Source organism: Meleagris gallopavo, chromosome 6 (assembly GCF_000146605.3).
Source record: "Meleagris gallopavo isolate NT-WF06-2002-E0010 breed Aviagen turkey brand Nicholas breeding stock chromosome 6, Turkey_5.1, whole genome shotgun sequence".
Classification (NCBI taxonomy): domain Eukaryota; kingdom Metazoa; phylum Chordata; class Aves; order Galliformes; family Phasianidae; genus Meleagris; species Meleagris gallopavo.
Window position 1 is genome coordinate 29,195,389 of NC_015016.2, and position 11,899 is coordinate 29,207,287.

An 11,899-nucleotide genomic window follows, 5' to 3' on the forward strand; every position below is an offset into this window, starting at 1 on the left:
CTCATTTATAATATTTGCCTTTTCTTAATGAAGAATAATGAAAGTACATACATAAATAGTGAACTTGCAACCGAGTTTGTAAGGCAAAATCACACAAAAAGGGCACATAAAGTACAGTATAGTCTAGGCTAATATCATAGAATCATAGAATCATAAAATGGCTTGGGTTGAAAAGGACCATAATGATCACCTAGTTTCAACCTCCCTGCCACAGACAGGGTCACCAACCACTAGACCAGGCTGCCCAGAGCCACATCCAGCCTGGATTAATATATTAGACATACATCTAGAAAAAAAAAAATTTGGAAATGGGTATAGTGTTCCTGCTGGGTTCCAGACTAACAGTTCTATTGTTCTTGGATATTAAAATTATGCTGTTGCTCTTGCACAGGGAGAACGAAGAATTTTCCAGTTTCTTTTTCTGTGTACCATATATACAAATTATGTCCTTTCCATTCTCTTCTTGGTGAAATAGTTCCAGTCCTTTTTCATCTTTCTTTATATGGTAGATTTTCCCATCTCTTGTTTTCAGCAATTGTTCCTTTTACTCCAAGTGTAGCTGGAATAGGGATTCTGCAATCATATATGGTATGTTTCCATTAATTTGGACAATAATTACCGTACCATAAAGCAGAAAGAAATTTTGAAATAATTCTGAGTGAACAGAAAATAACATTCAAGTTGTGCCAGCGTAAGTTTAGGTTGGATATTAGGAAACACTTCTTTACAGAATAGGCTCCCCAGGGAGGTGGTTGAGTCACCAACCCTGGATGTTTAAAAACTGTTTGGATGTGGTGCTCAGGGACATGATTTAGCGGAGGTTTGTTAGTTAGAGTAGAATGGTTAAGTCATGGTTGGACTCAATGATCTTAAAGGACTTTTCCAACTTGAGTGGCTCTATGATTTTATATTTCTTTTGTAGTAGATATGGAAACATTCAAAATAAGGAAATATTGACCGAGTGGATGGACTACAAAACTGGTGAAAACCTGGTTGTATAATGCTCCAAGAGTAGTCTAGTCCCTGGTTCAAAGCACAGCCAGTAGCCAGTTGCAAGTGGTGATTCTCCAGGGTTGCTGTTATTTGATATCTTTATTGATGACCTGGACTGTGAAAAAGACAGTGTCCTCAACAAGTTCACAGATGATACCAAACCTGGGCAAATGAATAGGACTGAGGCTACCACCCAGAGGGGTAACAGCAAGCTGGATGAAAGGGGCTGCCAGAAACCTCACGGCATTCAGTAAAAGACTACCTTAATGCACCAGAGCAGCCTGGTAGTAAAGGACCAGGAGACTGGAGAGCATAAATCAGATGTTTCTGCCACTATGGCAAACAGCAGTGACATAGGAAGCCTGTACAAAATTGTACTATGTTGTTTGTTTTGTTTGTTCCTTTTTTGAAGTTCTCTTTTTTTCCTCTTGTCTGCAGGTGGATATCAGAGTACCCAGTAAGGCTCTAACAGCACAGGCATGACAGCTGAAAACTATCTCCTAATCAGTATTGGTAGCAAGAGTATTTGGAGTTTCTTGGCTCTGGGAAGCTATTTATAAACAAATGTTAGGGGCTTTGTTATACAGAGAGGTGTCCTGACTTGATTGTGCTGCTGAGACTGGTCTTTCAGTAGGTGAAACACATTCATGTAAGTATCAACCTAAAACCTAGATTCATGGTTAGATTTAAAAGTTTGCTGTATTAAATGTAAGGGCAAAAAAGAAATTAATCACTTAGGGATTGTAAAAATGCTTTTATTTCCTGCAAAAGTAATTTTGTTCTTTAAAATCTTGCCTTGAGAAAATAAAGTATTTACTCTCATTGTGGTCTGTCAGGACAGGTACATAGACATGAGAAAGAACTTTTTACTTTAGTACTTTTAGTGTAATGTAACAGGTATGAAGTTTCTGTGCAAAATCAATGCATTGTTTATGCAGCAGCCAAACGCTTTTTGTCTGTTCCATCCACTTTTTGTTTTTCACAAATAGTCCTAAGTTATCCCCTTCATCTCCACTAGCTGCTGCCTAGCAGAAATGAAGCATGACAGGAAAGAAAAGCAGTCTTGGTCGTATTAGAACATGTTTTTTTCTGCCTGGTGTAAATATTTGCTAAGATAATTGAAATAGTTTCAACTGTGAGAGGTGACCGTGAAAATCATTTTCTAGACCTGTTAAAGCCAAAAATAATACTATTTATTTAACTAACTGGTGAACACGAGCACACATTATGTGACATCATGGAATGTTTAATTTCTGATTTCAAACTCCTATATAGAGAACATCATAAGCTATATGTGGACATCTCTAGCAGAAGAGAAGAGTATTTCTCACCAAATACTAATCTAAACACTATGTGATTGCTAATGCCTAACAAAAGGTCAGGCTGCTCTTTCCTTCAACAGCATCCTGCTGGGTAGAGCTGAGCACTGAATGCCCAGCGGTATCTGAAGCTAGATTTGCTTCTCTCCGTCGTATTATAGGTGAAAAACTCTGATGGTTACAATGGGGCCAGCTAAGAAGTTCTCCCTGTGCAGGTGACAGGAGCCTGCTCTTTTTCTGTAAAGTTTGATCTAATAATAAGTATTTATGTTAACCTAAAGAATGTTTGAGAATGATGTTGTTGTTTCTGTGACAGTCTCTGTTTCTCTGAAGGAGGCAGGCAATATTGGAAACGTGTTCACCTGTTTCTTAAGTTCTGCCTATAAAACTTCTCAAATTTAACCTTAATCATCCTTATGTTTCAAATCAACATTTTCCTACCTGTTTTTTACAGAATCATATAATTGTAGATGTTGGAAGGGACTTCTGGAAATCATCCAGTCCAACTCCCTGCTAAAGCAGGTTCCCTACAGTAGGTTGCACAGGAAAGCATCCAGGGAGGTTTTGAATATCCCCTGAGAAGTCTCCACCATCTCTCAGTTTTTTCTTCTCCTGGCTGAATAGTGCCAGAGCTTTCAGTCTCCCCTCAGAAAGGGAATGCTCCAGACCCTTAATGATCTTGGTGGCCCTCCACTGGATTCTCTCCAGAAGTTCCATTTTTCTTGAACTGAGGAGTTCAAAACTGGACACAGTATCCTAAATGTGGCCTTACCAAGGCAAGTCGAAGGGGAGGATCACCTCCCTTGACCTGCTGGCCACATTCTTTTTAATACACCACAGGATACCATTAGTATTCTTGGCCTCACAAGCATGCTGATGTCTCATGATCAATGTGTTGTCCATCAGGACAGCCAGATTCTTCTCTGCAGAGCTCCTTTCCACCAGGTCAACCTATAACCTGTACTGATGCATGTAATTATTCCTCCCCATGCAACTTACTCTACTGAATCTCATAAGACCCCTCTTTGCCCGACTCTTGAGCCTGCCCATATCTGGCTGAATGGCAGCACAGCATTCTGGTGTGTCAGCCACTCCTCCCTCATCAGCATCTAGAAGTTAGATTTTTAGCCTAAGCTAATCATCAAGGATCCCTTTATGATCAATGAAGAGAAGATAAGGATATCTCCAGACAGAATGAATGAAAAACTGGAAGACAACTACATTTGGAGTTATGTTTATGTTAATTAAGATGCTTTGCTCAGTTCATCAACATGGTCAGCCAAGTAGCTATTCTCTTTAGGATAACTATAACTGGTGTAAGACAAGACAAAGAAAATGATTAAGAATTTATATCTGCAACAGTCTAACAAAATGTGTATGATAACATTCTGGATTTTACAGTTACAATATGCAAACGTATTTCTTTCTAGGAAAAGACTGACAGAAAGTTTGGTATTGAATAGAAACTGGCTGTTGTTGTGTTGGTTTTTTTTTCATGTATGTGGTGGACTTTTGTGGCCTTAGTTATAAAACATAACTAATCTCTCTAAAATAATAAGTAAGGGATGCAGAAATGACTAAGAATGGAGAGATGGAGTAGAAAGTAAAAGGTTTGAAGAACAAATTCCAGAATTGCAAGGTGGCTGAGTGAACCATTAAAATGCCTTTTAAAAATCAGAATGACATCTATGACACCTTGACCTGGGAAAGTTTTATATGCTGGTCTCAGGAAGGTGACATCTGCCCCTCTGGGATTTAAAAAAAAAACGACAACAGCATAAGCCAACAGTGATTTTCGGCAGCCACCTTGTGTAGAAAATGGAAATTGCAGCTCTCATAATGTAAACACACTGCCTTGCCACACCAAGATACAACAGTCACTTGGGGCTAGCATGTATCACTACTATTGCCAGTGGATCCATTCACATATTGTGTCAGTGGGCAAGTGCTCTGAATTAGAGAGTGAGTTTGCACTGATATTCAGTTTCTAGGAGGAGGAAATGTTATGTGGAAGGAAAACATTACTTTTAGTTCCCACTTTTTTTTTTTTGTAGCTTGAACTAAGCATAGAAATCAAGGGGGACCTTTCCATTTATCTGCACTTAGGTCATATCCTATTAAAAAGTAATTGTTCACAGTGCAAAAATGATAGAGCTTGTATTCTTCTTTTAGAAAAATGTTACCACTGTTGTTGAAAGAGGAAATCAGCAGAAATTGGAGGGGTCAGAAATGAGGAATGGCTATTGATTGAGCTGTGGTGTACAGTCCTAAAATACTCCTATTTGATGACACTGCATCTGCTCCAGGCACAGAAAACAAGATACAAGCTCACAGTGGACTGGGAAAAGTATTTTGTCATTGATATAACCCTTATTTCTCTTTTCCCGAATCATACATTTAACTTAAACTCAGGGAAAGGATACAAGTGACAGTTATCATTGTCTGTGACAGATCTGTAGAAATTGCATGGGTAATTTCCCCATTCACTGCAAGAAAAGGCTGCCTGCTGTTCTCTGGCAATATTCTTGTATCTTCCACCTCACCACCACTGAAACAATGACTTCCACTTGGCTTATCCAGCTGGGGGCTGTTACCACACAGCAGCCGTCTGAGGGGATGAGCCTTCACTGTAACACTTCAAACAATTTATCTGTTTGAATATTTAACTCAGAACAGTTAACTCAGATAGGCTTCAGGTACCAACCAGTTTGCTCCTGGAAATCAAGGCCTCTGCACTTGCGTGAGGTCAATAGCTTTCCTCCACAAATTATTAGATTATAAAACCTGTGTCTTAAGGGGCAGTGGAGGCCCAAATCTACCTATTAAGAGCGAACAATTTGGTGAGGGAATGTTGGGTAATGTTCTCTAGTGGTAAACAGTGAGTGTGCCACTGTTGGACCCAAGGGAGTAAAACACAGTTGTGCCCTCTGCCAATAAGCCAGCATCCATGGAAATATTCCTAGCTTTTTTTGTCCCATAGAATTTTAAACAACAAAAGATACTCCGATGAAAGCAGAAGCAAGAAAATAAGCCAAAACAGAAGGCAGGTTTCGACTCCAGCCTGTCAGGAGAGGAAACAGGTTGTACTGTAAGTCAGTTGTAAAAGAACTATGGATTGTACTGGTGTTCAGCAAATGAGATCAATGGGATGTAACAGCCATATCAATATGATAAATTAGAGGAATTACTCTAAACCATCAAGCAACAGGGGACATGGATTACAGTTGGGCATTTTGTTTACAGGCCAGGAGAGGTCAAACTACTATTATTACTGCTCATCGGCTTTCTCCCACTCAGATTGCAGTGTAATCGTGGGCATTGTGGATGGCACAGTGGTGGAAATGGGAACACACACAGAGCTGATGGGGGAAAAAGGAGCCAGATTATTCACTTCCAACCTCACAGGTACATTTGTTATTATTACTAGCATTATTTGTATAATCAAAGCATACGGGATGATATACCACAGACTGAGTCTCTATTGAGCACAGTTTTAGTTGTGAGACATGGAAATACAACCACGCGTAGATGCATCTGTTGCTCAGCAGTTTTACAATGCTGGATTATTTTCTGCTGCATTGTGACCTTGCTTATTTGTGAACATCTCAGATGACCTTTAAAAGACAAACTGGTTCAAGACTCATTTCCAGTGGGAAATCTCTTCTGTGCTGTACTGTCAGTGCTGACAGACTGCCATCTCCAAATTAGGCTTCACTTTTCTCAAAATTCAGCTCCTCTGCAATCTGCCTGACACAGCAGTGCCTATAATAATCTCAGGTAGGTGTGTAGGTGAGGTTTCATTGTTCAAAGTGAGCTCTAAAGACAAGTGCAGTAGCTTAGACTGTAACTGGGAACTTTCTGGGTTGGAGCCAAATAAAAACCAAATCAATGGGAAGACAGAAAAATCCCCTATACTGCCTGCACTAGGGATACAAAAATGGTGCAGTCTTCTAGGTATCTACCTTTTTTTGTACAGACATATGAACAGCTTGGACCATTTTTCCCAAGCTTCTCTACATCCATCAGCAAAATGAGAAGTAGCATTGGAAAGACAGAGTGAGGCTGGATGTAAACAGGTTCTGCACTATGTCATCTAATGAGGGCTAAGATATTTTCAACTCTGGCAAACAGAAAAGTGCTGGCAGCATAACAGAGTAGACAAAATCTTGACCAAGTACATTGTCAGTTCACCTACAATGTGTTACAGCATAACAAGTTAAAAATTTTTAGTAAAAGTAGTGTGACTGGATTTCCAGAGGTTACTAAAGCACAATTTGAAATCTATGTTCTGTAAAATGTCTTTAAAACTTATACTTATCTGGCCTATTCAGGAATGTCATATGAACCATTGAGTAGATGTGGTTCTAACATGGCTGGAAGTGCACTAGGGCAGAAATTCCTTCTGATACGTTACCTAGAATTAGCTACCTTGGGTTTTTGTATGGGGAGGAGGTGGCCAGAACTAGAAGGACTCACAAAGAAACTAAAGAAAAATCTTGATATCTTACCCTAGTTGACCTTGCTAGAAGCTTTGATAAACTGCAGATACTGACAGAAATGTACACAAAAGATATTTCCTTAAGAGTTTGCCAAAGCATTCAAAACAATGGAATTGAAAGTTGTCAGTGTATGTGGAAATATACTGTTTACTTGCATACTTTACTATTTGAAGAGATGCTGAGTAATTACATCTGTCATTGTAGTCAATGCTTGCAGGAATCTTTCAAAATTGCACAAAATTAGCCTTTCTGAAAGAAAGCAAGCAGAGTTTTCTTAAGCTTGAAACAACTTCATCCCCTCTCGCCTTGCTTTTTCTCTTTTATACCTGGATGAAGTTTTCCCTCTGAAGGACGTGTTTATAGTTTCATCCAGCAATAGCTTTGAGAAATCTTGCTCATTTGATCTTATGAATAAATCCAAAACAGAAGACTAGAGTAACAAAAGCTAAAAGAAAATATTTATTTGAATTTCTTATTTCTGCTTTATAGAAATCTCTGTCCCAAATGTATTTCCTTGAAGACACTGTAATAAGCAAGTATTAATAATCATTTATTGGGCCAGAAGGGCTAGCTTTGAAGCTAGGTGAGGGTCTCATCTTGGCAAGCCCTGGTTGTCTCCAGGGATGGAGATCCCACAGCCTGTGAGCTGAGCAGCCTGCGTCCATGTTTGACCACCCCACTGTAAACAGTATGTTCCTAATTGTTCAGTCAGAATTTTCTTTATATCTGTAGCACTTCATTCTTTTGCTGTGTATCTCAGAGAAGAATCTGTCTCCATTTTCTCCCTATCTTACCATTAGCTAGCTAAAGACAGCTGTTTCTACATTTCTTTTCTACAAACTGAACAAACCCACTTATCTCAGTAACACAACTTCTTTTACAGAGCTCTGTTTCTCTCTGTAGCCTTCTGTTGGACTCATGTCAGTATGCCAATGTATTTTTATAGCAGAAAAATGAGATTTAGACACAGTCTTCCTGACACCATCTCAGTTTCCAAACAGAGAACTATCATTTCCTTCCACCTTCTACCTACGTTCTTACACTAACAGCCTCCTGTGCTTTTGTTATTCTTTGCTGCAATGGCAGACTGCTCTTCATGTTCACCATGTTGTCCACCAGAATCTTCAAACATGAGTAGAACAGCACTTATGCAATAAGAAAGACTGAGCCAGCAGCCAGAAGTCAAAAACTGGCAGCGAGACTGTCCTGCATTGGATGATCAACACCGTGGTCAAGAAACCATACAAGCATATTCCAAGAACATATGTACATACAGTTTTTCAGTGTGATGCTGAAATATGTGTATATATGTATCTAGATGTGTATTATATACATGTACTTCATGTAGACAAGCATAGGTTAGACTTCAGTCTGTCAGATCTAAGCAAAGGTTGTGTAAAATTCCTTTTTCCTGTTATTTTTTTCTATGGAGATATTCTATGTAAACATAGTCTATTTTCAAAATCATTCTTCTAACTTCACAATAATATCCTACTTTAATATTCCTATCAGCGAGTTAATTTATTTTACATTAGTCTGTTAGAATGATTTAAAAAATGGCAAGTTAATCCTAGAATAATCTTAAAATTCATAGTCTTCCCCAATATGTGTTGTATGTGGTCTGCAAAAATCCTTTCTGTTTTTGCTCTAATTTATTTTTTGCTTCTTATTTAAGGTATCACCTTAATGTTTATCTGCGGGAAACAATTTTCGTGAAAGCACTATATGTAAATGTTTAATTCAAATTGCAAGTTTCTCCATTTTTCTTATGTAGCAGTCAAACCCTATTACAGTGAACAGTCTGATATCATGAATATTTATCCTAGCGTGCTGATGATTTGTTACAGCAAGGTTAGATTGTGTCTTCAACACAAATTTATTTCTTCTGTTGCAGTTAGAACAAACAGAATCCATATTGACACACTAATGGTGTTCTTTCAGAATGCACATTAAATCCTAAGGACTTCTACAGTTTATAACACAACTGTTTCAGAAAATTCTACACGTAGCCTTCATTCTCAGTCTAGAAGTACTCATCCGTATGCTGTCTTCCACCTTTCTATATTCCATTAACAAGACTGTGACTAAGAACTGTAGGAAATGAAACGGAATCCAGTGTCTTTTCCATTACATTAACCGTGTTTTGCTAATTGCTTAAATCTTACTGGTAGCTCTTGTGCTCAGCAGAGTAAATTGTTGAAGAAACAGTCTTCACTGATTGTTTAAACTGTGATGGATTTAGTATTTGTAGCCAAGGAATCATATATGGGAGGTGTGGGAGTGTTTGCCGTGGAACAGTTTTGATTTGGTTGTTTTTATACTTATTCTTACAAGCTGCTGCAATAAACCATGTATACCAGGTAAGAATAGCATTGAGTACTTAATAGTGTAAAAGGGAAATACAGGCTGTGGACAGATATTGTCTTTCAGGAATTTATTTGCAAAAAATTGTGAGAAATACAAAGGAAAATGTTAAGACACATAGTGTCTAAAGGCCAGGTTGGATGGGGCCCTGGGCAACATGGTCTAGTACTAAATGGGGAGGTTGGTGGCCCTGCATGTGGCAGGGGGGTTGGAGATTCATGATTCTTGGTCCCTTCCAACCCGGGCCATTCTATGATTCTATGATTGTATGGTTGGTATTAGGTACACAAACACGAATCATTATAGGAAATAGCTCGATTCATGTTTTCCTCTTCTTTTAATGCATCTGCTTCAACAGTAACAAGATAAGAATGAATATTTGAAATAGTTGCTAATTACCTGCTTTTGGAGCACCTATTTCAGAGCAGCGCTTTGCTGAGTGCGCTCTCAATTAAGCATTATTTTCTCACAAAATTTCCATTACCAATCATGGCACTAAAATACAATGGAAATACAGCTTCCTTTCAATAATCAGCTCTTCTAACCAAGCAGATTGTGGTCAGTGTTTGTATGTTTATCTCCAACACACATTGTACGCATAAGTGCACAGAAAGTTTGCAAGAATCCCTTCTGTTTGTCCATCTTCCCCTGTATCTCTGATTAAGACACAATACATTGTTTCTTATTTTTAGCAGGCATAACTCAACCTGCCAAGAGCAAATGATTAATCAGATCCTTAAAATGACTTAACAGCTGTAAATCAAGTAGTAATTTTAAGAAGCAGAGCTCATGGACAAAATAGCTGTTTCATTTGCCAGGAAGCAGAAAGATATATTTAGTCTCCTCTGGATGCTAAAATTGCTTTCCCATCAGATCTTTTAGAAGGTCAAGCTGATTATCCCCCAGGCCTTGTCTGCATGATGCTCCTGAAAGAAAATTCCACTGCATCTTGCATAGATTTCCACTTCTCAGAATTCTTCAGTGTCAAAGCCACACATTTCTTTGAAGCAGGACCTTGCATGAGAAACACGGTGGTTCTTCCACACCCACGTCCTGAGCTTTGTCTTCCTCATCCCTCTGGGCTTCCTGCCACTGCCTGCTTTTCATGCTGCTCCTTGCATCTTTGCATCTGCTGCTGCCAGATCCATCAGCTAAAAAAAAGGAAGAAGTTCTAGCTGAAAGCAACCATTTTATTCCACAATCACCTATATATCTCTTTGTCTTCTATCCCATAACTCATGATTATTTTGGGAGCTCAGTTTTATCCATCCCTTGCACCAGGTCTAGCAGGCTATTTCAGGGTGCTCACAATACACTAGTGGCATGTATTTCCCAGAGTGGGAATGGCTGTTCTTGCAATGGTCAAGGTACCAAGATAGGCTGTAGATTTAAAAAAAAAAAAAAAGTGAAAGACTAAAGTTGCAGAAGAATTATTCCTGTGCAACTACTGCCCAGCAGTATTTGCCATAGCCAGATGAGATTCTACATCTGATCTATAAGTAGAGCTAAACTGTTCTTCTTATTACTTTATAACTAACTTCTGTTTAAGAGGCCAGTTCCTGTATCTGGTGAAGGTAATGGAGCATCTCTGTGTTCTTTAGGGTCATATCAATCTTTCCAGAGTTGAGAAATTCTGTATTTCATGATCTTTGCAATACATATGTTTAAATATTTTTTATGGCTTTGAAATTCTTTCTTTAAGCCAGTAAGAAGCCTTTTAGATTTGCCTGGAGCATTTTCAAGACCATTTTGAATTCCCTGAAAAAGTGTATAATTGCTGTCATGACACCAAGAAAGCACTCAGCTGAAATCAACACCTGCATTAAAGCAGTCTGCTCACTGTTGGCTGGAGAAATAATTGAATAATGCAACTTTTTCCACACCTTCATTTTGCAGTTACCTTCCCTCCACTCCAGCCCTGAAATAAACCTTGCCCAGAGCAACAGGCTATCTAGTTTCTCATTGTATCTTACAAATGATCTTCAATTGATCAGTAACTAAAAGTCAATCTGATATATAGGACCACCCAAAAACTCTACAACTAACATGCCATTATTTTGAAAAGGCTAATTGCTGACCTTCTTTCCTTTCAGGCTGCAGGTTGTAGGGCATGATAAGATTTATAGAGCAAGCAGAGCTCATAGATAGAAAGAGGTAGTTCAGCATATAGGACTTGAAGAAAATGTAAAATCCAGGCTACAACTAGAGTCAGATACTGCCTTTGTTAGGAATGCAAAAGGTCAGCTTTTTAAAGCAAGCCTGAAACTGCATCTATAATACTGCCAATAATGTAAAATTGTCAGCAAAAATACCATGGGATAATTCTGTAGCAAATATAAATCAGCATGGCTTGACTGGAGTCAGTGGAGCTATGCCAGATTACAATAGGTTAAGATCTGGCCTCAAATGGACATTTGCATGCATAAATCAAGTAATTGCATGCACAAACTGATAGTTAATGTTATTTGCATGTGTAAGTGTTCACATTAATTAGCAAGAGCACTATTGAACTATTGCATGTGGTGGTTTTTCATGTGCAAACAGATGCACTTGCATACACTGAAGATTTTGTTAATAATAGTGCGGGAAGGAGAGAAGAGGCCTCTTACTCACTGAATAACCCCTTTTCTTCTCCCACTGCCCTTGCATGCTCCTATAGGAGAACCTCTGCTTTGGTAAAGAAAAAATAATACTGTAATTTTGATGACAAAGTTAACCAGAGAA

The 11,899-nt window shown here is 38.6% G+C and overlaps 1 long non-coding RNA gene across 2 annotated transcripts in view; it reads left to right on the top strand.

The window, feature by feature from the left end:
* The first annotated feature begins 1,561 nt into the window (after window positions 1-1,561).
* Window positions 1,562-11,899, top strand: part of LOC116216749 — a 13,582-nt gene continuing 3,244 nt past the window's right edge. The window contains exons 1-3 of one of the 2 annotated variants that reach the window (XR_004160130.1): window positions 1,562-1,642; window positions 5,610-5,717; window positions 7,898-9,295. This is a non-coding gene — a long non-coding RNA (uncharacterized LOC116216749). Of the gene's footprint in view, window positions 1,643-5,609; window positions 5,718-7,897; window positions 9,296-11,899 lie in introns of those variants that run through there. The other variant, XR_004160131.1, reaches the window with a different exon arrangement.